General features: G+C 45.3%; 1 protein-coding gene across 2 annotated transcripts in view; it reads left to right on the top strand.

The window, feature by feature from the left end:
• The first annotated feature begins 866 nt into the window (after positions 1-866).
• Positions 867-25,069, top strand: part of NOD1 (nucleotide binding oligomerization domain containing 1) — a 270,155-nt gene continuing 245,952 nt past the window's right edge. For both annotated transcript variants that reach the window (XM_069211945.1, XM_069211943.1), the window contains exon 1: positions 867-973. The gene's annotated coding sequence lies outside the window, so the exon portion shown is untranslated. The remainder of the gene's footprint in view (positions 974-25,069) is intronic.

Below are 25,069 nucleotides of genomic sequence, written 5' to 3'. Positions count from 1 at the left end.
TAACGGTATAGTGTTTTTGAAAATATGACATCGCAGGAAAAAGTTACAAAGTAAAACGTGGAGAAAAATGGCTGGTTCTTTTCACCTCAATTTCAATATTGTTTTTATTTCAGCTGTTATTTTCTGTAGGAAACACTTGTAGGATCTACACAAATTACCCCTTGCTGAATTCAGAATGTTGTCTCCTTTTCAGAATAGTTTAGCTTTCTGGGATCCAGCATTGGTTTCACAGCCATTTCTGTCACTAACTGGAGGCTGAAAGCACAAAAAATAGTAAAAATGGGGTATATCCCAGTAAAATGCCAAAATTGCGTTGAGAAATGTGGTTTTCTGATTCAAGTCTGCCTGTTCCTGAAAGCTGGGAAGATTGTGATTTTAGCACCCAAACCCTCTAAGGGAGATAACCACAAGCCTTCTTCTGCAGCGTTTTTTTCCTTTTTTTTTTTAAACAACATTTTTGCTGTATTTTGGCTAATTTCTTGGTCTCCTCCACGGGAACCAACAAAGTCTGGGTACCTCTAGAATCCCTATGATGTTGGAAAAAAAAGGATGCAAATTTGGAGTGGCTAGCTTATGTGGACAAAAAGTTATGGGGTCCTAAGAGCGAACTGCCCCAAATAGCCAAAAAAAATGGCCTGGCACAGGAGGGGGGGAAAGGCCTGGCAGCAAAGGGGTTAATATGGCAATATGTCTCATGACGCAGTACAAGCAGCAAACACCGATTCAAGAAAGCGTCAAGTTACACTAACTTGTATTTGTTGTCCCTTTTTTATGTTTTACCTCTCACGGTGCCGGGCTGTTTTCGTCCCTTTTCTGTGTCTCCTATCGTGTGGTGGTTGACCCTCTTCTGTTTCTATAATCAAGCGTAGAGGATCCCGGTGAGAGAGCGCGTCCCCTGCAGAGCAGGCTCAGCAGCTGCAGAGGCAGCATCGGCTGTCAGGGCCTGGGGGCTCGCGCTGCCCTTTCCAGACAGGTGAGCGCGCGCTCTGCTATGTGATGTGTGTGCAGCAGCCCCGGGGTAGCAGAGGGTATAATCCAGCAGCGGCTGCCGGGGAGACCTTTCAGAAATATTAGGATACACGTTATCCCGACCTTTTCGTTAAGAGATAATAAGTGGTACTCGTCTGTGCAGAATAGAAAGATACATTGTATCCAGCAGTTTCTCTGATGCTCGGGCTTAGAAAACAAGAGGATCCGCGTGCCAAGCAATCGGTCTGATGCTGAGCCTCACAGTGAAAGAGTAACATTGTATCCAGGTGCCCAATTTGTGTCTATTTGGTATCCAGCGCCTCTGGTGTGTACTGTTGTAGAGTGAGAGGGTGCACTGTATCTCAGTGTGTTGCAATGAGAAGGTGCAAAAGCATCTCTTCTCAGGTGTAGAGGACTGGGCATCGCACCCCCTCTTGTTTGCAGGCTCATAAAATAAGGGGTGCGTTTATCCAGCATCCCTTTGACGGGCGGTGTGCTTCAGTAAAGGAACGCACAGCGCGCAGCATCCCATTTGGTACCCAGTGTTGGGAGATGGCAGGATGTATAGTATCCCGAGGACCCAACCCCTGGAGGCGAAGCGTGAGTGGACCTGATGCGGTGCTCCCGTGCACCGAAGCCGCAGATCCACCCCTGTCCCTCGTCAGCAGTGCACATCGTCCCCTGTGGGGTGCCGGGGCAGGTGAGGGGGTGGGGCGCACACCCGCCATCTCTTAGCAGAGACAAACGCTACTTGGCTGTCGTATGTACCATGGGTGTATTTTTCTCCCTCGAAAATGTGTCCATCGCCTTTCGGTTTAACTCCGATGGCGGTGCGGAGCAGTTTGCAACAATACTGCGGAGTGTGCCCCACACACCCATTGTTCTGTAAATGTATAGCGCCGCGAAGGCCGGATATCTGAAGGGACTGTTTCCAAGAAACAATGTGTCGAGCACTCCTCGCTTGCGTAATGTTATGTGTTGTTTTAGTGTTTTCACTTACCGGCTCATATCTGTGCGAGTATATTGCTATTTGCCCAGCATTTTTAAAGCGCGCAGTCTGGCATCGAGGCACTTTCACTCCACCATGGTATTGACCTACATACAATGTCTCCATTGCTACGTGCAATGTTACAGTAAAACAATACTTTCGAACCCCAAATCCTTCCTTTGTACTAGAACCCCCCCCCCTTTCTAAAGTCTGAAGTGGGCTTCTCTGGCACAGCAGCCCCCCCCCCCCTTTCCCTGATCTCCCTTTTATGAGGGGGCAGTGCCTGGTCTAGAGCTAGACCCGCCAGTCTTGCATCTGGCTGTTGCCCCCGTTTCCTAAAATGTGCATAATTCCCTCTGCTTTGCGGTGGCACAGTACAGCGCCTAGTTCCCATCTTCAGGTGGTTATACAGTGCACTGATGCCCTTTCACTTGTGAGCCGTGTCAGCAGGGACTCCATGCGCGGTAGCACCACAGATCCCTGACAGGAAGCGCAGCCCTTGCTGCAACTCACCGAAGAAACCTAGCCGGGGGCAGACATGGATTGAAATACATCAGAATGTAATCAATTACTGGAAAAGGGCCCTCGGGCAGTATCTCCTGACCTTTGACATTTCATCACTTTACAGTAGAGTGTAGATTCAAGCGGTTCTGCCTCAGCTGGTCCAAAGTCCATAGTGAGCTATCCATTAGGTTGTGCTGAATGGGGTAAAGTGCACCCCCCCCACCCCCCTTTACGGTAAAATTATTCAATACAATTAAGATGCCATTGCCTAGAATCAAACACGTTGGTGAAGTGTGGTAGCCGGGATTACAGCGTCGGTGTCTCGGTATCCAAACATGGCAGTTTACTCAGTAGATTGCAACTCCTTTTAAGGTGTAAAATGCAAAGAAGGTGGATATTTTATCACTAAAATGATTCTCGTACTTGAACTAAATAGTGTAAACCTGTAGGTATCCATCAGTCTTTAAAAAAAATGCAATTGAGGCCTTCTGATGAAGTGATGAACCCAAGAGGCTGAAGGCTGGATGCTCACAACATGTGACAATGCGCCTTGAGACCCTGACGGGTGAGTAGCGCGCTTTACAAATTCCTGATTGATTGAATAACAATGTGTGTGCGCGCACAAGATCGCGCTCTGTCTTCACCTCGCAATGAAAGATAGCTCTGTTGTGTTTGAGTCAAGTCCAGGCCTGGCTGCTGTTCCACGCTCTCACACGCAGCCTGAGAGGCCCCTCCGAGCAGTCCACATCTGTACCTGCAGCGCACATCAGCCCCTGCAGTGCAGCACCCGCCGCCCTCCAGTGATGTTACTCAGGCTGCGCATTCTTTTCATTTGTTCATTGATTTTACTGAGAAAGCCAAGGTCCCAGACGGGGACTCCGATGCCCTGTACAGAAGGATGGGGCATGCACGGGGACTACCAAGCGCTGAGAAAAGGCATCATCCAGGCAGCGCCACAAAGCGCTAGGAGCAGCAAGTAGAGTTTATCTTCAGAGCATTAATACTCAAAGTAGGGCCCGGGGGTTGCATGCATCCCCACCCCCTTCCACAGGAGCACTAGGCTGCTGTTTACTCAACTCAGCACTAACGATAAAAAGGTGTTAAGTGGGCAAGCATTTCTTCCAAGATTAATTGGTGTTAGAGGAAGAAAGTAACTAGGGGGTCCTGCGCTTAACTTTAGAAACACTTTGATTTTCAAAGACATCTTGCAGCAAAAGTGTGAAAATATGACAGTCTCTTCAAAATTAAACAAGCATTTGCAATGCAACGGGTCTCGCGTTTGCTCATGTTAGAGCTGATAGCGTTGTAAACTCCTAACCCGACTTTTCACCTATCGGCAAAAGTGTATTTATGTACGTAACCCGAAAAAGTGCAATTAACTGTGTAAAGAGCTCGACTTCTGGCAAGCGAAATCGCGCTAGTAAAATAGAGAAAAAGTAGTCCACGATCCGGACAGAAAACAGCGAGCCTCGCATGTTTTCTGTACTTGGTCGATGCGCTCGAGGAGGGCTAGCCACCGGAAAAGGCATGACGTATGCATGCCTTCGACTAATGAAAGCAAGCGGATTTTAATAGGCAAGCCCATGAACCAATGAAAAACACTGACGTGACGTCGACAGGGCTCTGAGCCCTTTTCTAATAACTAAAGCGTCTCGCTGCGATGCGCGAGCGCATGCAACTCAGGCTCGAACCTAAAAGTGTATTTAATTAACATGAAGAACGTTTTCACATTACTCCCATTGATTATACCAGTTCATTGAGAAGTATTAATTTAAAAGTGATAGTTTTCAAACATGAATTTAGAAACATTAATTCTGCTCCACTGCCCTGACAAAAACGCCAGTAGTATTGAATTGTATTGTATTTTATTGTATTGTATTGTATTGACTTACTTATAAAGTGCATTCTGGCGAAACTCATCGAAGCGCTAAGCTGAACGAGAACACAGGGAAAAGCAAAAGTGACCGACCGAGAGTGCCTATTGCGAAAAGAGCCAAGTTTTCAGGCTTTTCCTAAAGGTGGAGTGAGTAGCTGTTTGGCGGAGCGCAAAAGGCAGGGTATTCCATAGCCTTGCAGCTTCCACCGTAAAAGCACGGTCTCCCCACCTAGCCTTATTGCATCGATGAACCGCAATCGTATATTTGGAAGAAGATCTCAAGTTTCTAGTCGGTTGGTAGTATTGCAAGGTAGACTTCAAATATTCACAACCCTCCGACTGTAGGGCTCTATGAGTCAGGCAGAGAGTTTTGAAAATAATTCTCTTATTAATAGGTAACAAATGAAGAGATTTCAGACTGCCACTAGCCGATGCAGACCGGGGAAGATTCAGAATAAGGCGCGCTGCCGTATTCTGAATATACTGGAGTTTGTCGAGAGAATTTTTATTAACATTTAACAAAAGGGCATTACATTAGTCAAGTCTTGAGGTGACTTGCGCCAGCACGACCGGCATCCTTAAGTCTTCCTCAAGAAGATGCAAATTTTCCTAGGAGTTTTCAAGATCCAGAAGCAGACTTTAACTGTTTGATTGATCTGTAACTTGAAGGAAAGGGAAGTATCAAATATAATACCTAGATTTTTTGCAGAGGGACAAGGTAGTGGACAGCCCCCACAGGCCGCGGACCACCAGCTGTTGTTCCAAGGAATGTTATTACGGCCAAAACACATAATCACAGTGTTAAGTGAACTTAAGAGGGATGTCTGTTGTTATGTGCACTCTTTGGGTGGCCTGGGTTCTTATCATACATCAACAAAATTATAGCTTATTAAATCAACCACAAGAGAATGTTTTGTTCAGCGCACACCCTGAAATCACCTATTTCGAGGTCCTCTTATATGTAGATTACAAGAACATCAACAAATGTGGCTGTGTATACAAGGTGCGCACTTCTGACCATGAGCTGTCCTGGATGATCAAACTTCATAACGTAGCAAGTCTTTTATTTTGGAAAAGAAGAGTGCTCCAGTGGTAAAACACCCAGCCACAGGGTGTGCGGATAGTTCCCTACGAAAGGTCACAGTCCATGTACAGAAAGAAGGAAACCACGGCACTTCTCTGATTTTTATGATGAAAGTCCTTTATTCCTTGTTTTATCAGGGAAGTACATGCCCTGATCCAATAGGATACATTCGACAATTGAATTGGAAGCCAATAACAATTTCCATAGTTGAGAGAAAACAGCCGACACGTGTTTCGTCACCCTTGACTTTCTCAAGGCTGTAAACATATGAAAATGTGTAAAGCTCACAAGTTGTTAATACTTGGCTAATAAGACATGCCGAAACGTGTTAAATGAAATTTAGAATTAAGATTAAGATTGAAGGAAAGAGGCCACGTACCATCAGTGTATGGTATGTTGGAAACATTATATAATAAAAAGGAGAAAAGCCCCCTTTATTACACAATATGTGTATATGAGGTGAATGTACACCCGTTCTTGGATATCACCAAAAGGAACCAAAACTGTCCGTGTTGATAACGACCAAGGGGATCCAAGAGATAGAACACCGTGTGAAAACCAGAAAGTGAATGAAAGTACATTGTGTTAAACAAACTTATTGTATATACCTGAACAGCATGCAGCAAAGATGAAGAAAACCCTAGTGAGGGGAAACAGAGGTAGAACATACCTTAAACAATGTAGAAAGGAATTTTATATTGGAACTTCAAATAGTTTCAAAGATGTACGATCGATCAATAACGAGGTTAAGGCATAGGTCATGTGGAGAGCCAGAGACCATAGTAAGTCTGCACAAAATTGGAAAAAGACAAAGCCCATTGTATAAAGACCAAAGAACACACAAACGCGATAACGTAAAAACGGGGCAGCTCCTTAATAAGTTAGCAAGAACCTAGTAACAACCAAGTTTGGTCATAAGGTGATGTCCATAACGCTTTTTAACATTTCTCCAAGGGGAGAAAAGAGTTGTTATTTGAAAACGATATATACTATATACCGTATTATTCCTTCATGTCATATACACTAATGCTACCCGACTACAGGGCAAAGCGCTTCTATCTTTTATAAACCTACCCTAATGCAAACAGACTTAAATGAGGCATTTTTTTGGTGCAATTAGAGAGTGATAAGTTTTGACAAAACGTGCGTCTTAGAACACGGGGAAACATTATGGCGACTACTGCGTTTGTTCTAGATACAAAACACATAAAAACTAACCCGAGGAAGAACAGGTCATACGCCAATATCGAGGTTCTTGCCATGGAAGTAAGGAATAAATTAGATCTATCGCTAACCGCTGTATCGAAAAACAGCATGTTATCCTAAATCCCCCGTTTGTATAGAGTGTAGGCAGGAAGCACAAATACCTCTTGTTGTCCTCCCGGCTGAGATGTTAACGAACAGCGTCGCATCAAAGGCGTGCGTTCGACCGGGATTTGCATTTAAATCCAAATCGGAACCGGAAATTGTAAGATTGGAAATAGAAGACGGACTAAACGACCAGGGGACACACAAACCACCATCTTGGAAAGGGGATTTGAGCAGAGTGATAAAGAGAAAAGCCCACACCATAGACGTAGACCAAGTAAATAAAATCAAGTGAAAGGTCAGCAATGATACAGATTTGTATTCAAAGGCATAGGAAAGAGCACAGGATACCCTGAACGCATGTCATCCCGAAAAGAAGAAAAGAAGAAAAGAAAAATATATATCTAAATACATAAAGACATATAATACACAAAGTATTATTAATGCACAAATAAGGTCATTTTTCCAACATGTGTAGATTACAACAAGGTACCATCAGATACAGGCACCATTGAAAAACATAGTACATTTTTCCCTTACTTTCTTTATCATGGAAATGCCTATATTATCAAAATACAGTAAAAAGTTGAAACATATCCACTTTAGCAAATTGATTACTTTAAAGAAAAACATGAAGGTCTTTGTCAGAGTTGAGACCTGCTTCTACTGTACGTAATTTGACAATCCATCTGCTCTCAAGTTGTCTCAAAAGCAGAGTTTTGTTGCCTCCTCTAGGACACTTACCCAGGGTGGCAATACCATGTGTTTGTATGTCTAGTTTCTCGTGCAAAGGGTGTGCAAGGTTGAAATGAACTGCAAACGGGTAGTCACTGTTATTATTTCTAATCGCCCGGATGTGTTCTTGCAGTTTTTCTTTGAATGGCCTGATTGTGCTGCCTACATAGATTTTTTTGCAGATGCAAATGATGCAATAGACAGTAAACTTAGTGTTACAATTCATGAATTGTTTGATCTTATGTGTTGTTTTGGTGTTGTAACAGAATTCCTTTGTCTTATCCAGAGCATGCTCACATATATTGCACCGACCGCATTTGTAGAAACCCACTGGTGGTGCGGATAACCAACTATCATTAGTGACACTTGGTAAAAAGCTATGACACAATTTGTCTCTCAGTGTGCGCCCTCTACGATGGATCATGTCTGGTCTTTTATTAAGATCTTTCTGTAGGGTTTCATCAGATAGTAGGATGTGCCAGTTGCGATTGAGAATCTTGAAAATATCTGCACTGGCACAAGTGTAAGTAGTGATAAAAGCTGGAGCCCTCTTTTTATCGCTCTGCTTTTGTGGTTTCTTGTGAAGCAGAGATGTTCTGTTGGTCTTAAGAATCCTTTCCCGTGTGGTGCTCAAAAGTTTCTTAGAGTAACCTCTGTTAAGGAAGCGGTGTTCTAATGCATCAAGCTGTTTATTGAATTCCAAATCATCTTGGCAGTTCCGTCTGATTCGCACAGCCTCCCCATAGGGGATTGCTTGAATTTGGGAATGTGGATGTGCAGAGCTAGCATGTAAGATGGAGTTTGAGGCTGTTGCTTTCCTGAATAACTTGGAGCATATGCGGTTGTTTTCAGTGTACAGTGTCAGATCTAAGAAGTCAACACTTGTTGAGCTAGCACAGCTAGTGAAATGTATGTTGTATTGGTTGACATTGAGGTATTTTATAAATGCCTCTAAAGTGGTTAGATCACTAGACCAAAAAAGGAGTACATCATCGATGTACCTGCCCCAATACAGGATGTGTTGTGTAAGCTCTGGTGGACCATTGGTCCATAGGTGATAATGTTCGTAGTAGCCCATGTACAGGTTGGCGAACGAGGGTGAAAATGAAGGAAAAGGCGGGAAAGTGAAATTAAACAATTGCCTAGGATCACACAATTTGGTAAAGTGATGAAGCCGGGATTAATCCCAGGTTTTCTGGTTTTATATTGTTCAATTCAGCCACTCAGTGTATATCCTTGTTTCACCTACCACCCACCTTACCTCTAATCCCTCCCAACCCTTCACCCAGCCACCAGCCCCTGGCATCAATGCAGCCCTCGAGCACATCACAGGCCAAACGTTTTGGCCCGTAGGAAAATGTTTGAGAGTACCCATGCTTCAGAGCATAAACACTGGTGTGCAGCTTCAAGAAACTAAATGCACAAACATTTACTTGCAGCTTCAAGTAATGAAATGCACAAACACTGATGTACAGCTTCAAGTAACTAAATGCACAGACAAATACTGGCAAGCAGCTTCAAGTAACTAAATGTACAAACACTGGTGTGCAATGTCAAGTAACTAAATGCACAGACAAACTCTGGCGTGCGGCTTCAAATAACTAAATGCACAGACAACCACTGGCATGCAGCTTCAGGTAACTAAATGCACAGACAACCACTGCCCTGCAGCTTCAGGTAACTAAATGCACAGACAAACACTGCCCTGCAGCTTCAAGTAACTAAATGCACAAACAGTGGCGTGCAGCCTCAAGTAACTAAATGCACGAAAGGTGGCATGCAGCTTGCAGTAACTAAATGCACGAACACTAGCGTGCAGCTTCAAGTAACTAAATGCACAAAAGGTGGCGTGCAGCTTCCAGTAACTAAATGCACGAACACTGGCGTGCAGCTTCAAGTAACTAAATGCACAAAAGGTGGTGTGCAGCTTCAAGTAACTAGATGCACGAACACTGGTGTGCAGCTTCAAGTAACTAAATGCACAAAAGGTGGTGTGCAGCTTCAAGTAACTAGATGCACGAACACTGGTGTGCAGCTTCAAGTAACTAAATACACAAAAGGTGGCGTGCAGCTTCAAGTAACTAAATACACAAAAGGTGGTGTGCAGCTTCAAGTAATTAAATGCACAAACAGTGGCGTGCAGCCTCAAGTACCTAAATGCACGAACACTGGCGAGCAGCTTCAAGTAACTAAGGGGCTTATTCTAACTTTGGAGGAGTGCTAATCCGTCCCAAAAGTGACGGATATACCACCAGCCGTATTACGAGTTCCATAGGATATAATGGACTCGTAATACGGCTGGTGGTAAATCCGTCACTTTTCCGTCACTTTTGGGACGGATTAACACCTCCTCCAAAGTTAGAATAACCCCCTAAATGTACAAAAAGTGGCGTGCAGTTTCAAGTAACAAGATGCACAACACTTGCTTGCAGCTTCAAGTAACTAAGTGCACAAAAGGTGGCGTGCAGCTTCAAGTAACCAGATGCACAGACAAATACTGGCATGCGGCTTCAAGTAACTAAATGTACAAACACTGGCGTGCAATTTCAAGTAGCTAAATGCACAGACAAACTCTGGCGGCGGCTTTAAATACCTAAGTGCTCAGACAAACTCTGGCGTGCAGCTTCAAGTAACTAAATGCACAAACAGTGGCGTGCAGCCTTAAGTAACTAAATGCACAAACACTGGTGTGCAGCTTCAAGTAACTAAATGCACAAACTGTGGCGTGCAGCCTCAAGTATCTAAATGCACGAACACTGGTGTGCAGCTTCAAGTAACTAAGGGCCAGATTTACCAAAGGATTTTACCCATTCTGTGTCTATGGGAAAAAGCTTTCGTACATATGGCCCTAAATGTACAAAAAGGGGCGTGTAGTTTCAAGTAACTAAATGCACAAAAGGTGGCGTGCAGCTTCTGTTTACCTCAAGTTAGGATCTTGTTGTAGTCATATCTGTAACTAGATGTTACTCTATGGATCAACATTGGAATGTTGAAAGAAAGCATCATCCCACTGTGATTCTAACTTGCTACTCAGAGAGCTCAGCAGGAGGGGGTTAACCACCGGAGCTGCCTCGGCCATCTCTGTCAACCAATTCCACATGAAGATGTTTTGTCTGTGGACGCTGGTATTTTAGCCTTCATTGGGCCACCTTAGGCTCCAAATTAATGGAGCTCTTTTGTCCCCACCCCAGAATCTGCTAAACAGATGCACAGTGAATGAGTTCTTCAGTTTCGTGGGGCTCCTTCGAATAGCAAGGGAAGGCAGTTTTGTTCGCGTGGCTTTTACTGATTTGGTAAACTAGAAATGCTTTGTCTTTCAAAGTTTGTGGTTCGGTTTCGAAGGAACCTACATTTTTGTGTGTGATTGTTTTTCTTTGTTCGAGCTGTCTGTATTAGAATCATTCCTTGAAGCTGCTCCTAATAGGCATAATCTATAAATCAGTTTCAGAAGTCATTCCCTTTTTAGTTGTATCCTACAGACCTCTCTGACATCCGCGGCTGTCTCTTGTGGATAGACCTATTCTGTTCAATACAAATACGAGTGTGCCTTGGGCCATTCCATTGTTTTTCATCGGATGTCTTCATTGTCGGTCTCATTTGTTTGATTTTGTATTCAAAGCTTTTTCTTCCTCTTCTTGTGTTTTGTAAATCCATGGACCACTGCATTTTCTCCATCCTTTGAAATTGATGACGGCTCTCCTTTCTAGGCTAATAATCAGGGACATATTTTTATTTCTGTTTATTTCACCGCTCCGTGGCGTCCATGTTTTCTTGCTCACGCTCCCACGTGATGTTTCCCTCCTCACATCTTTGGTTTCACCCCTACTTCTCACCCCCCTTGCTCTTCACTGATTACCCCTTACCTTCACACCTCATTCGGCTTATTTTTCCTGCGTTCTCTCCCTCCCTGTTAACCAGTGCTCCTCCATCGCTTCGCAGCGTTGAGTTGTCACCTTCTCTGTTGCTCCCCAGCCTCCACCCATATGTTAGGTCTTGCCTCCAGACGGCACAAGCCATCTGCGAAAAACGTATTGTCAGCCTAAAGTGGCTTAGAGCCCGCCCATTGCTTACCATTAGTTGTCCTTGTTGTCACTCTCATTTGCTTACTGCTTCTTCGTGTAATTCTCACCCCCTCCACTGTGTTCCGTGCTGCTCTCTCTCTCGTGTGATTCTCTCCCACCCCTTCCGTGATGTGCTCACCAGTGCTTAATTTGTAAATAAAAAGGTGCTGGTGCCCAAAACCCTCCTTTTAAACATGCGGCTGCTGCATTTAAATGTGCGAGCACAGAATACTGAGGCCGCGTAATCCTAAAGCCATCTCGGGCCTCTTCAAACCATATAAAGTCACTCCCTGCTCCTTAAGGTCACTCTTGCAGCGTTCTGCTTTCTCCCTTTGTGACGTATTTTTGTTTTTCTCTTCCTCCATCTATCCCATGTGTGTCTTTTGGTTGAAGCAAATGCTTAAGGCAGAAGAATAAACCCCGGCTCTGAAAAATAAGTGCCGGTGCTCAGCACCGGAAACAACAAGCACAAATTAAGCACAGGTGCTCACCTTGTGTGCTGCTTCTCCTGCGATACTTTCTCACCCATGTGTTTCTCCATTTCTTTCTCACCGTTTCCTTTTCTCCAGATTGTTCTCTCTCTGTGTTACTTCCCCCATGCCATCTGTGTTTCTTAACCCACCCATGCCCTTAGTATTGCTTCCAGCCGCAGAGATCCCCTCATTGCTCCCAGTCTCCGTGTCGCTTCCTCTATGTCCTTTCCCTACCTGCTTAAAAAAAGCTTTTCATGCATTTTGTTTGTTTTTGCTGTGAATCCAGCTTGGCAAAATGTCACGGCAAATCGCATCCTTGGCTTTTTATTATTCCTATTTAGTCATGCTGCACGGCACCAGAATGCTGCGCCGCATCGCTAAAAACCATTGGCAAAGCCAGTAGGTCCCAAAGACAAGTCCTATTGGTTGTGCCAAGGCTTGTTTATATTTAGTTTTGTTTCAGAGGGGCCAGCAGCTGCAATTGGTTACCAGGCTGATAATTTTATAATGAGCTTTTGCACGTGTTTTATATTTGTTCTATGTACCACTACAAGACGGGATTCCCCCACAGTGAAACCATAAATTACAAGTTAATAAAAATAGCCACTTCAGTGCTAAGACGCTTATGTGTGCAACACACATATACATCATGCTCGGACTGGCCTTTGTAGGTCGAGCGTGCAAGCGCTCTGACGTGCTGTAATCTATCTGTGGGCTTTTAACCATACTCAACGCATGCCCATCACTATCACTCGTGCATGGGCTTGCCTTTCAAAATCCTTTGTTACCAATGGTAAATGCCTCCTTGGGGCACTTTTGTTACTTCCTTGGCCATCGACCTTGTTACATGGATATTTGCACGTTTGACTGCAACCAAACTTCTTTTTTCTTTTGTGTCTCTCCTTCGCGCTCATGTTCATGGCAGCCATGGCGCTTTGAAGCTACTCGCTTATGTCAACTGTTTTACTTTTCATCTTTAATTTATGTGTCAAGAAAAGTCCAGTTTGGAATTTACAACGCTAATAGCTCTAACTCGAGCAAACGCGAGACCCATTGCATTGCAAATGCTTGTTACTTTTGCTGATGCTATTTAACATTGGCAACACATCATAACTAAGCCTAAAGTCAGCTATCTGCTGTCAAAAGTGGGACCTGCTTTGCCAGTTTTTTTTTCAATTGTTGTTTGTCCTATTGGCATCCATTGTTTCTATATTTATGTAATTACGGTGTCTAGCATAGTGAAAATACAGTTATGGAAAGCTCTCTGCTAATTTAAGACTCATTTTGAATAATGCAAATGTTACCTAAGACTATGTATTATGCTAAACAAACCTGTTGCGTCAAACTCTGTTCCAGAGAAACAGTTTCAATACACACACATGCTGAGCTTAATGTTTGGACTGTCTCTCACGCTAACTCTTTTAAAATGTTTATATAAAATGGAAATAGCCACAACATGTGTTTCTGTTGCCTTTCTTTTTTGTTTATGCAAACTAAAAATGACCCCTATACCACTTGAATTATAGAACATTCAGGTAAAACATTAACCAAGTTACTACCAGTTTTCTAAATGACTGCTTTGTGTACAAAAAACTCCCTCAAAGCTGTTCTTTCACAACTTTAAAATTCCAGGTTCTATTTACCCTTGTCTTCTACTTCCTTGGTGCTTTATAGCCTCCAGACAGACTTTAGCAAGCATTTGCAATGCAATGGGTCTCGCGTTGGCTCGGTATTGAGCTATTAGCAATGTAAATTTCGAACTGGATTTTTCTTGCCACATAAATTGAAAATGAAAAATAATACAGTTGACATAAACAAGCTGATTCAATGTGTCATGGCTGCCATGAGCATGAGTGGGAAGGAGACACAAAAGGAAAAAGAAGTTTGCTCGCAGTCAAACGTATCGGCAAATGTGCAATTATCCTTGTAACACAGTCGATGGCCAACGCGGTAACAAAACTGCCCCAAGGAAGGACAAACATAAAGAGCATTTACCAATGATAACAAATTATTTTTCAAAGGCAAGTCCATGAATGAGTGATAGTGATGGGCGTGCAGTGGGCGTGGTTAAAAACCCACAGATAGATTACAAAAGGCCAGAGCGCTTGCATGCTTGACCTAAAAAGGGCCATCCAGTGAATGATGTTACAAATTAACTTAAAACCCAAGCTGACATCAGCAAACAAATCAACACTCTAGAATCCTATTTTTGGCAGGGCTTCATTTGAGCCGGTGGTTGACGGTGGGGGTCACCGGCACATATTCTTGAGGACCAGCACTTATTTATCTTCATTAGACTTTTACTGAGAGCAAGAGACAAAACATTCGAAAAAAGCAGAAAAACGAAGGAAGAGAAAGAAATACAAACCAGCAGGAACCTGCATAAGCGAGATAAAGGCGAATGGTGTGGTGTGCCTGTTAGCAAATTAAAAATGGATTTAGCACTACACAACTTTGGAATTCCGTGCGCTCACATCTTAATTAAACCAGCGGCGTGTTTCAGAGCAGAGCTTTGGGCGCCACACTTTTCCTTTACAAATTAAGCACTGATTGTTGGTGTTTGTTAGCATGCAGGGCTGTGCTAAGAGAACTCTGTTTATTACCTCTTTACTAGATGGCTGCTGTGAACATTTCACTATTTTATCACATATGTGTTTTTCAGTTTTTTTTTCATTAAACATAGAGAGCTGCGCCCATCTTCAAATGAACACAAATATAATCATTTGACAATCATTTTAATGTGGAGATATTTGTATGACGTTTACTCAGGGCCAGAATGGCTCTTCTGTTTCCTGGGCAAACCCACGGGCAGCCATTGGTGGACGGGTGTGGCTGAAAGTCTAGATGTTGGGTTTCAACCACTTTGGCCCATTCACAAGCAGGGTTTTTGACTTGATGCTTGTAGGTGGGTGTTCACCGATGACCGTACCCCAAATGCTAGTGAGTCAGTAGCAGTATCTCTATGTTCACACTTGATGATCACACACTGACCCAATCACTGCAGTATTAGCATAGTAATTGACAGCGTTGAAAGCCCTTTGCGGTCAATGACACTGCAAGCGTGGAATGTTCCCATTGGGGAAATGCGGTGTGGTAACAGAACTGGCGTAGAGGTACCGGTGCATGGTCTAGGACAGAGCAGAAAAGGCGAGTATGTTTACAACTGCCTCAGTTGAAGTGTGCATGCGCATCTGTAGGCTACCGTGAGTGTGCCTGGCTTGGGGTCTGATTACGATTTTGGCGGAGGGGTGACTCCGTCACAAACATGACAGATATCCGATCCGCCGCATTACGATTCCATTATATCCTATGGAAATGGTAATACTGCAGACGGAAGATCCATCCCATTTGTGATGGAGAATTCCACCCGCCCAGATCATAATCCGGCCCTTGGCGTCCTTCTGGCGTGGCAATGTCCCAGTCTGGCAGCCTTCTGACCCCTAGTGGATACGGAGTCCCACAACATAGAGCGCTCCACTCTCGCCGGCATTATAGGTGTCCACATGGGTTAATGGTTGCTATTGTTTCTATATTGTGGACATTGATGACATAATAATATTCATCCAGAAACAAGGCTCACTCTGGCATAATGATGGTACTTTGTCATGCTTGTGCTACCTCCGGCGCAGTGCTGACCATTCTTCAGACCGGATGGGGCCCACAACCCTGATAGTGCCTACTATAGGCCTAACGCTGGGTATCTTTGGTGGCTGTAGCCATTCTTGACATAATTGTGACAATAGGTGGCACAGTGGTGGAAAAACATGCATGTAATGGTGGTAGGTTGGCATGTAGGACAGAATCTGCCTGAATGCTAGTAGTAGATTTGAGTTAATGATGAAAGTGAAAAACTGATGTTTAAAATGACAAGCCTTTGTTTGGGCAAATTTAACTTATCCAAATAAAAGACTTGTATCTAATATAGAAATACGTGTATGTTTCAGAAACTGGCAAGCTGATGTCTAAGGAGATAATTATTACATGTAACATAGATTTAAAGTAGATATTTGGCTAATAATTCATTCTGAGGTCAGGAGATTTATTGCTGAAGTTGTTTCCTTCGCGTCGGAGGGCACTTGCTGTTGTAACTGTTATTTGATGACTTGTATAACTCCGTATTGATTAACCACTATGCTGTTACGCCTGTAAGACTGGCGTAACATGTCTGCTGTCTGAATCTATAATGTCTTTGTAATCTGTGAGTAAGGTATCTCTAGGTCTACTGACTATGGCCTGAATGTGAGATCTATATCACTTTTGTGTTCTTTCCATGTGGGTTCTCAGTCCTTAGGTATGATGAAGTTTCCCCTGGAAGGGGCTGGAATACAAAAGAAAATAAAGATGTTATATACATTTTGAAAATTGTGAGATATGTGAAATTACTTAAACTGATATTTTCAAAAGTTGTTTTGGGAGTGGAAACCACCCACACCCCTGGTGAGGGTGAATCTCGCTTGACACAGCATGAAATTATTGACATATGTTATGTCAATAATTTCATGCTGGGTCATTTGAGCCAATTTATGTGATAACTTGACTGTAAATTGCTTCATTTCATATAAGGGTTTTAAATAAGGACACAAACCACCCACCCTTGCCAGGAAAACTCTCGTAGAAGATGCCAGCTTCACCCATTCACCCCCTCATTTATAGCTGTCCCAGCCGACCCTCACTTTCTGCCACATTATCTGCTCATTCAATGTAAGTGATTCCACATTAACGGATAATATGTTTTGCCAATATTTAACAGAAAAACACTTTTTTGTGAAGATGTGTTTTTCATTGGCGTAGCGTGTGACCACACTTAAATGCACTCAGTAATTTTGAGCAGATAAGTTTGCTGCATGCTTTTCAAAGTTTACAAGTTGCCTCTTGTACATTTTTGCTTTGTAAAACTGGTGTTTATTTTATGTCCAAAGAGTAAGGAGGCAGTATGTTTTCAAATAAGAGTTTGGTATGCATTACCAAAATATCAAAACATAATTATGCATTCATCTGCACCTCAAAGTAGCAGAGCATTGCTAGAGCTCAGCAGAAGTCTCAGTGTGAATTAGGGGTGTTTGCTGGGGGTCAGTACACAGGTGCCACATGACAGCCACACAGTTATGTCAATTCCGGGACTTGGCGAATAGGTTGATATAAAGGTACACCATGGGCGCCCCATTCTTTCAAGTGGGGTACAAGTTGTGGCCTGTGACACAATCTACTTACCTATTTTCTGGGTCTTTCCTCTCTCCTTATGAATGTGCCCCCCCACCCCCAAACCTAGACTTTCTTCAGAATAGCTGACTCCAATCTGGTCTGCCAGAATGGCTTGAAACGTTGCTCCCACCAGCCAGTGGTTGGTACGCGCGCACCTTTCTGTCCTCGATGGATTATGCAGTTTTGGTCATACCCTTTTGGGAGCTGCAAAGTGACACGTAAGGAAGCTGTAGGAAGTTGACTCTGTATGTGCTATTTCAAAGTAAGGAATAGCATGCACAGAGTCCAAGGGTTCCCCTTAGAGGTAAGATAGTGGCAAAAAGAGATAATACTAATGCTCTATTTTGTGGTAGTGTGGTCGAGCAGTAGGCTTATCAAAGGAGTAGTGTTAAGCATTTGTTGTACATACACATAGACAATAGATGAGGTACACACACTCAGAGACAAATCCAGCCAATAGGTTTTGTTATTGAAAAAATATCTTTTCTTAGTTTATTTTAAGAACCACAGGTTCAAATTTTACATGTAATAGCTCTTTTGAAAGGGGGAGGTAAGTTATTGTTAGTTTCAACAGGTAAGTAAGGCACTTACAGGTTTCAGTTTTTGGTCCAAGGTAGCCCACCGTTGGGGGTTCAGAGCAACCCCAAAGTTATCACACCAGCAGCTCAGGGCCGGTCAGGTGCAAAGGTCAAAGAGGTGCCCAAAACACATAGGCTATAATGGAGAGAGGGGGGTGCCCCGGTTCCAGTCTGCCAGCAGGTAAGTACCCACGTCTTCGGAGGGCAGACCAGGGGGGTTTTGTAGGGCACCGGGGGGGACACAAAGTAGCACAGAAAGTACACCCTCAGCAGCGCGGGGGCGGCCGGGTGCAGTGTGCAAACACGCGTCGGGTTTCCTTCGGTTTTCAATGGGAGACCAAGGGGTCTCTTCAGCGGTGCAGGCAGGCAAGGGGGGGGCTCCTCGGGGTAGCCACCACCTGGGCAAGGGAGAGGGCCTCCTGGGGGTCACTCCTGCACAGAAGTTCAGTTTCTTTAGGGGCTGGGGGCTGCGGGTGCAGGGGCTTTTCCAGCCGTCGGGAAATGGAGTTCAGACAGTCGCGGTCAGGGGGAGCCTGGGGATTCCCTCTGCAGGCGTCGCTGTGGGGGCTCAGGGGGGACAACTTTGGTTATTCACAGTCGTAGAGTCGCCGGAGGGTCCTCCCTGAGTGGGTTGTTCTCCACCAGTCGAGTCGGGGTCGCCGGGTGCAGTGTTGCAAGTCTCACGCTTCTTGCGGGGAGTGCAGGGGTCTTTAAATCTGCTCCTTGTAACAAAGTTGCAGTTCTTTTGGAGCAGTGCCGCTGTCCTCGGGAGTTTCTTGTCTTTTTCGAAGCAGGGCAGTCCTCAGAGGATTCAGAGGTCGCTGGTCCCTTGGAAAGCGTCGCTGGAGCAGGTTTCTTTGGAAGGCAGGAGACAGGCCGGTAAGTCTGGGGCCAAGGCAGTTGGTGTCTTCTGTTCTTCCTCTGCAGGGGTTTGTCAGCTCAGCAGTCCTTCTTCTTGTAGTTGCAGGAATCTAATTTCTAGGTTCAGGGAGAGCCCTTAAATACTAAATTTAAGGGCGTGTTTAGGTCTGGGGGGTTAGTAGCCAATGGCTACTAGCCCTGAGGGTGAGTACACCCTCTTTGTGCCTCCTCCCAAGGGGAGGGGGTCACATCCCTAATCCTATTGGGGGAATCCTCCATCTGCAAGATGGAGGATTTCTAAAAGTTAGAGTCACTTCAGCTCAGGACACCTTAGGGGCTGTCCTGACTGGCCAGTGACTCCTCCTTGTTGTTCTCATTATTTTCTCCGGCCTTGCCGCCAAAAGTGGGGGCCGTGGCCGGAGGGGGCGGGCAACTCCACTAGCTGGAGTGTCCTGCGGTGCTGGCACAAAGGGGTGAGCCTTTGAGGCTCACCGCCAGGTGTGACAGCTCCTGCCTGGGGGAGGTGTTAGCATCTCCACCCAGTGCAGGCTTTGTTACTGGCCTCAGAGTGACAAAGGCACTCTCCCCATGGGGCCAGCAACATGTCTCGGTTGTGGCAGGCTGCTGGAACCAGTCAGCCTACACAGATAGTCGGTTAAGGTTTCAGGGGGCACCTCTAAGGTGCCCTCTGGGGTGTATTTCACAATAAAATGTACACTGGCATCAGTGTGCATTTATTGTGCTGAGAAGTTTGATACCAAACTTCCCAGTTTTCAGTGTAGCCATTATGGTGCTGTGGAGTTCGTGTTTGACAGACTCCCAGACCATATACTCTTATGGCTACCCTGCACTTACAATGTCTAAGGTTTGGCTTAGACACTGTAGGGGCACAGTGCTCATGCACTGGTGCCCTCACCTATGGTATAGGGCACCCTGCCTTAGGGCTGTAAGGCCTGCTAGAGGGGTGTCTTACCTATACTGCATAGGCAGTGAGAGGCTGGCATGGCACCCTGAGGGGAGTGCCATGTCGACTTACTCATTTTGTTCTCACTAGCACACACAAGCTGGTAAGCAGTGTGTCTGTGCTGAGTGAGGGGTCTCCAGGGTGGCATAAGACATGCTGCAGCCCTTAGAGACCTTCCCTGGCATCAGGGCCCTTGGTACCAGAGGTACCAGTTACAAGGGACTTACCTGGATGCCAGGGTGTGCCAATTGTGGATACGAAAGTGCAGGTTAGGGAAAGAAAACTGGTGCTGGGGCCTGGTTAGCAGGCCTCAGCACACTTTCAATTCAAAACATAGCATCAGCAAAGGCAAAAAGTCAGGGGGTAACCATGCCAAGGAGGCATTTCCTTACACAACCCCCCCCCCCAAACGAAAGAGGATGAGACTAACCTTTCCCAAGAGAGTCTTCATTTTCTAAGTGGAAGAACCTGGAAAGGCCATCTGCATTGGCATGGGCAGTCCCAGGTCTGTGTTCCACTATAAAGTCCATTCCCTGTAGGGAGATGGACCACCTCAACAGTTTTGGATTTTCACCTTTCATTTGCATCAGCCATCTGAGAGGTCTGTGGTCAGTTTGAACTAGGAAGTGAGTACCAAAGAGGTATGGTCTCAACTTCTTCAGGGACCAAACCACAGCAAAGGCCTCCCTCTCAATGGCACTCCAACGCTGCTCCCTGGGGAGTAACCTCCTGCTAATGAAAGCAACAGGCTGGTCAAGGCCATCATCATTTGTTTGGGACAAAACTGCCCCTATCCCATGTTCAGAGGCATCTGTTTGCACAATGAATTGCTTGGAGTAATCTGGAGCTTTTAGAACTGGTGCTGTGCACATAGCTTGCTTCAGGGTGTCAAAGGCCTGTTGGCATTCTACAGTCCAGTTTACTTTCTTGGGCATTTTCTTGGAGGTGAGTTCTGTGAGGGCTGTCACAATGGATCCATATCCCTTCACAAACCTCCTATAGTACCCAGTCAAGCCAAGGAATGCCCTGACTTGAGTCTGGGTTTTTGGAGCTACCCAGTCCAGAATAGTCTGGATCTTGGGTTGGAGTGGCTGAACTTGGCCTCCACCTACAAGGTGTCCCAAGTAAACCACAGTTCCCTGCCCTATCTGGCATTTGGATGCCTTGATAGAGAGGCCTGCAGATTGCAGAGCCTTCAAAACCTTCTTCAGGTGGACCAGGTGATCCTGCCAGGTGGAGCTGAAGACAGCAATATCATCAAGATAAGCTGCACTAAAGGATTCCAACCCAGCAAGGACTTGATTCACCAACCTTTGGAAGGTGGCAGGGGCATTCTTTAAACCAAAGGGCATAACAGTGAACTGACAATGCCCATCAGGTGTGGAGAATGCTGTCTTTTCTTTTGCTCCAGGGGCCTTTTTGATTTGCCAGTACCCTGCTGTTAAGTCAAAGGTACTTAAGAATTTGGCAGCCCCTAATTTGTCTATGAGCTCATCAGCTCTAGGAATGGGATGGGCATCTGTCTTGGTGACAGAGTTGAGACCTCTGTAGTCCACACAAAACCTCATTTCTCTCTTTCCATCTTTGGTGTGAGGTTTGGGGACTAAGACCACTGGGCTAGCCCAGGGGCTGTCAGAGTGCTCTATTACTCCCAATTCCAGCATCTTGTGGACTTCCACCTTGATGCTTTCCTTAACTTGATCAGACTGTCTAAATATTTTGTTTTTGACAGGCATGCTGTCTCCTGTGTCCACATCATGGGTACACAGGTGTGTCTGACCAGGGGTTAGGGAAAAGAGTTCAGCAAACTGTTGCAGGACCTTCCTACAGTCAGCTTGCTGTTGGCCAGAGAGGGTGTCTGAGTAGATCACTCCATCCACTGAGCCATCTTTAGGGTCTGATGAGAGGAGATCAGGGAGAGGCTCACTCTCAGCTTCCTGGTCCTCATCTGTTACCATCAACAGATTTACATCAGCCCTGTCATGGAAGAGCTTAAGGCGGTTTACAAGGATCACCCTCGTGGGGCTCCTGCTTGTGCCCAGGTCTACCAGGTAGGTGACCTGACTCTTCCTTTCTAGTACTGGGTAAGGGCCACTCCATTTGTCCTGGAGTGCCCTGGGAGCCACAGGCTCCAGAACCCAGACTTTCTGCCCTGGTTGAAATTCAACCAGTGCAGCCTTTTGGTCATACCACAACTTCTGGAGTTGTTGGCTGGCCTCAAGGTTTTTACTTGCCTTTTCCATGTACTCTGCCATTCTTGAGCGAAGGCCAAGTACATAGTCCACTATGTCTTGTTTAGGCTCATGAAGAGGTCTCTCCCAGCCTTCTTTAACAAGAGCAAGTGGTCCCCTTACAGGGTGGCCAAACAGAAGTTCAAAGGGTGAGAATCCTACTCCCTTCTGAGGCACCTCTCTGTAAGCGAAAAGCAGACATGGCAAGAGGACATCCCATCTCCTTTTGAGTTTCTCTGGGAGCCCCATGATCATGCCCTTTAATGTCTTGTTGAATCTCTCAACAAGGCCATTAGTTTGTGGATGATATGGTGTAGTGAATTTATAAGTCACCCCACATTCATTCCACATGTGTTTTAGGTATGCTGACATGAAGTTGGTACCTCTGTCAGACACCACCTCCTTAGGGAAGCCCACTCTGGTAAAGATGCCAATGAGGGCCTTGGCTACTGCAGGGGCAGTAGTTGACCTAAGGGGAATAGCTTCAGGATACCTAGTAGCATGATCCACTACTACTAGGATGTACATATTTCCTGAGGCTGTGGGAGGTTCTAGTGGACCAACTATGTCCACACCCACTCTTTCGAAGGGGACCCCCACCACTGGAAGTGGAATGAGGGGGGCCTTTGGATACCCACCTGTCTTACCACTGGCTTGACAGGTGGGGCAGGAGAGGCAAAACTCCTTAACCTTCTGGGACATATTTGGCCAGTAGAAGTGGTTGACTAACCTCTCCCACGTCTTGGTTTGTCCCAAATGCCCAGCAAGGGGAATATCATGGGCTAAGGTCAGAATAAACTCTCTGAAACCCTGAGGCACTACCACTCTCCTAGTGGCACCAGGTTTGGGATCTCTTGCCTCAGTGTACAGGAGTCCATCTTCCCAATAGACCCTATGTGTTCCATTTTTCTTGCCTTTGGACTCTTCAGCAGCTTGCTGCCTAAGGCCTTCAAGAGAGGGACAGGTTTCTTGTCCCTTACACAACTCTTCCCTTGAGGGTCCCCCTGGGCCTAAGAGCTCAACCTGATAAGGTTCCAGTTCCATAGGCTCAGTTCCCTCAGAGGGCAGAACTTCTTCCTGAGAAGAGAGGTTCTCTTTTTGGTGTTGTGTTGCAGCTGGTTTCCCAGCTGACTTTCCTTTTCTCTTGGTAGGCTGGGCCATTTTTCCAGACTCCAGCTCTACTTTTTCACCCTGTGCCTTGCACTGTGCCCTAGTCTTGACACACACCAGTTCAGGGATACCCAGCATGGCTGCATGGGTTTTCAGTTCTACCTCAGCCCATGCTGAGGACTCCAGGTCGTTTCCAAGCAAACAGTCTACTGGGATATTTGAGGAGACCACCACCTGTTTCAGGCCATTGACCCCTCCCCACTCTAAAGTTACCATTGCCATGGGATGTACTTTAGTTTGATTGTCAGCATTGGTGACTGGATAGGTTTGTCCAGTCAGGTATTGGCCAGGGGAAACCAGTTTCTCTGTCACCATGGTGACACTGGCACCTGTATCCCTCAGGCCCTCTACACTTGTCCCATTAATTAAGAGCTGCTGCCTGTATTTTTGCATGTTAGGGGGCCAGGCAGCCAGTGTGGCTAAATCCACCCCACCCTCAGAGACTAAGGTAGCTTCAGTGTGACACCTGATTTGCTCTGGGCACACTGTTGATCCCACTTGGAGACTGGCCATTCCAGTTTTAGCTGAATGGGAGTTAGAAGTGGTATCTTTCTTGGGACAGGCCTTGTCTCCAGTTTGGTGTCCAGACTGACTACAGTTACGGCACCAGGCCTTTTTGGGATCAAAGTTTTTACCCTTGTACCCAGAATTGTTCTGTGAAGAGGCTCTGGGCCCACCCTCCTGTGCAGGTTTTTGGGGGCCTGTAGAAGACTCCTTACTATTTTTGTTTTTGGCTGTCTCACCACCTTTCCCCTGGGGAGGTTTTGTGACCCCTTTCTTTTGGTCACCCCCTGTGGAAGTTTTGGACACCCTAGTCTTGACCCAATGGTCCGCCTTCTTTCCCAATTCTTGGGGAGAAATTGGTCCTAGGTCCACCAGATGCTGATGCAGTTTATCATTGAAACAATTACTTAATAGGTGTTCTTTCACAAATAAATTGTACAGCCCATCATAATCATTTACACCATTGCCTTGAATCCAACCATCTAGTGTTTTTACTGAGTAGTCTACAAAGTCAACCCAGGTCTGGCTCGAGGATTTTTGAGCCCCCCTGAATCTAATCCTATACTCCTCAGTGGAGAATCCAAAGCCCTCAATCAGGGTACCCTCCATGAGGTCATAAGATTCTGCATCTTTTTTAGAGAGTGTGAGGAGTCTATCCCTACACTTTCCTGTGAACATTTCCCAAAGGAGAGCACCCCAGTGAGATTTGTTCACTTTTCTGGTTTCACAAGCCCTCTCAAAAGCTGTGAACCATTTGGTGATGTCATCACCATCTTCATATTTAGTTACAATCCCTTTGGGGATTTTCAACATGTCAGGAGAATCTCTGACCCTAGTTATGTTGCTGCCACCATTGATGGGTCCTAGGCCCATCTCTTGTCTTTCCCTTTCTATGGCTAGGATCTGTTTTTCCAAAGCCAATCTTTTGGCCATCCTGGCTAACTGGATGTCCTCTTCACTGGAGTTATCCTCAGTGATTTCAGAGAGGCTGGACCCTCCTGTGAGGGAGCCAGCATCTCTGACTATTATTTTTGGAGTCAGGGCTTGAGAAGCCCTGTTCTCCCTAGATAGGACTGGTGGAGGGGATTCTTCCTCCAGTTCACTATCATCCTCCTCTGTGTTATCCACAGAGGGGTTGGCTCTATCATACTCTGCCAACAGCTCCTGGAGCTGTACTTTGGTAGGTCTGGAGCCCATTGTTATTTTTCTTATGTTACAGAGTGACCTTAGCTCTTTCATCTGGAGATGGAGGTAAGGTGTGGTGTCGAGTTCCACCACATTCATATCTGTACTAGACATTATTTTTCTAAAAGTTGGAATGCTTTTTAAGAATCTAAAACTGGTTCTAGAATCTAATTCAAACTTTTACAAACTTTTAAACTCTAAAAGAAATGCTAACAGGGACTAACACAAGGCCCTAGCAGGACGTTAAAGAATTTAGAAAACTTTTCAAATTGCAAAAATCAATTTCTAATGACAATTTTGGAATTTGTCGTGTGATCAGGTATTGGCTGAGTAGTCCAGCAAATGCAAAGTCTTGTACCCCACCGCTGATCCACCA

The sequence above is a fragment of the Pleurodeles waltl genome, chromosome 10 (genome assembly GCF_031143425.1).
Source record: "Pleurodeles waltl isolate 20211129_DDA chromosome 10, aPleWal1.hap1.20221129, whole genome shotgun sequence".
Classification (NCBI taxonomy): Eukaryota; Metazoa; Chordata; class Amphibia; order Caudata; family Salamandridae; genus Pleurodeles; species Pleurodeles waltl.
This window is presented reverse-complemented; position numbering and strand designations above follow the sequence as displayed.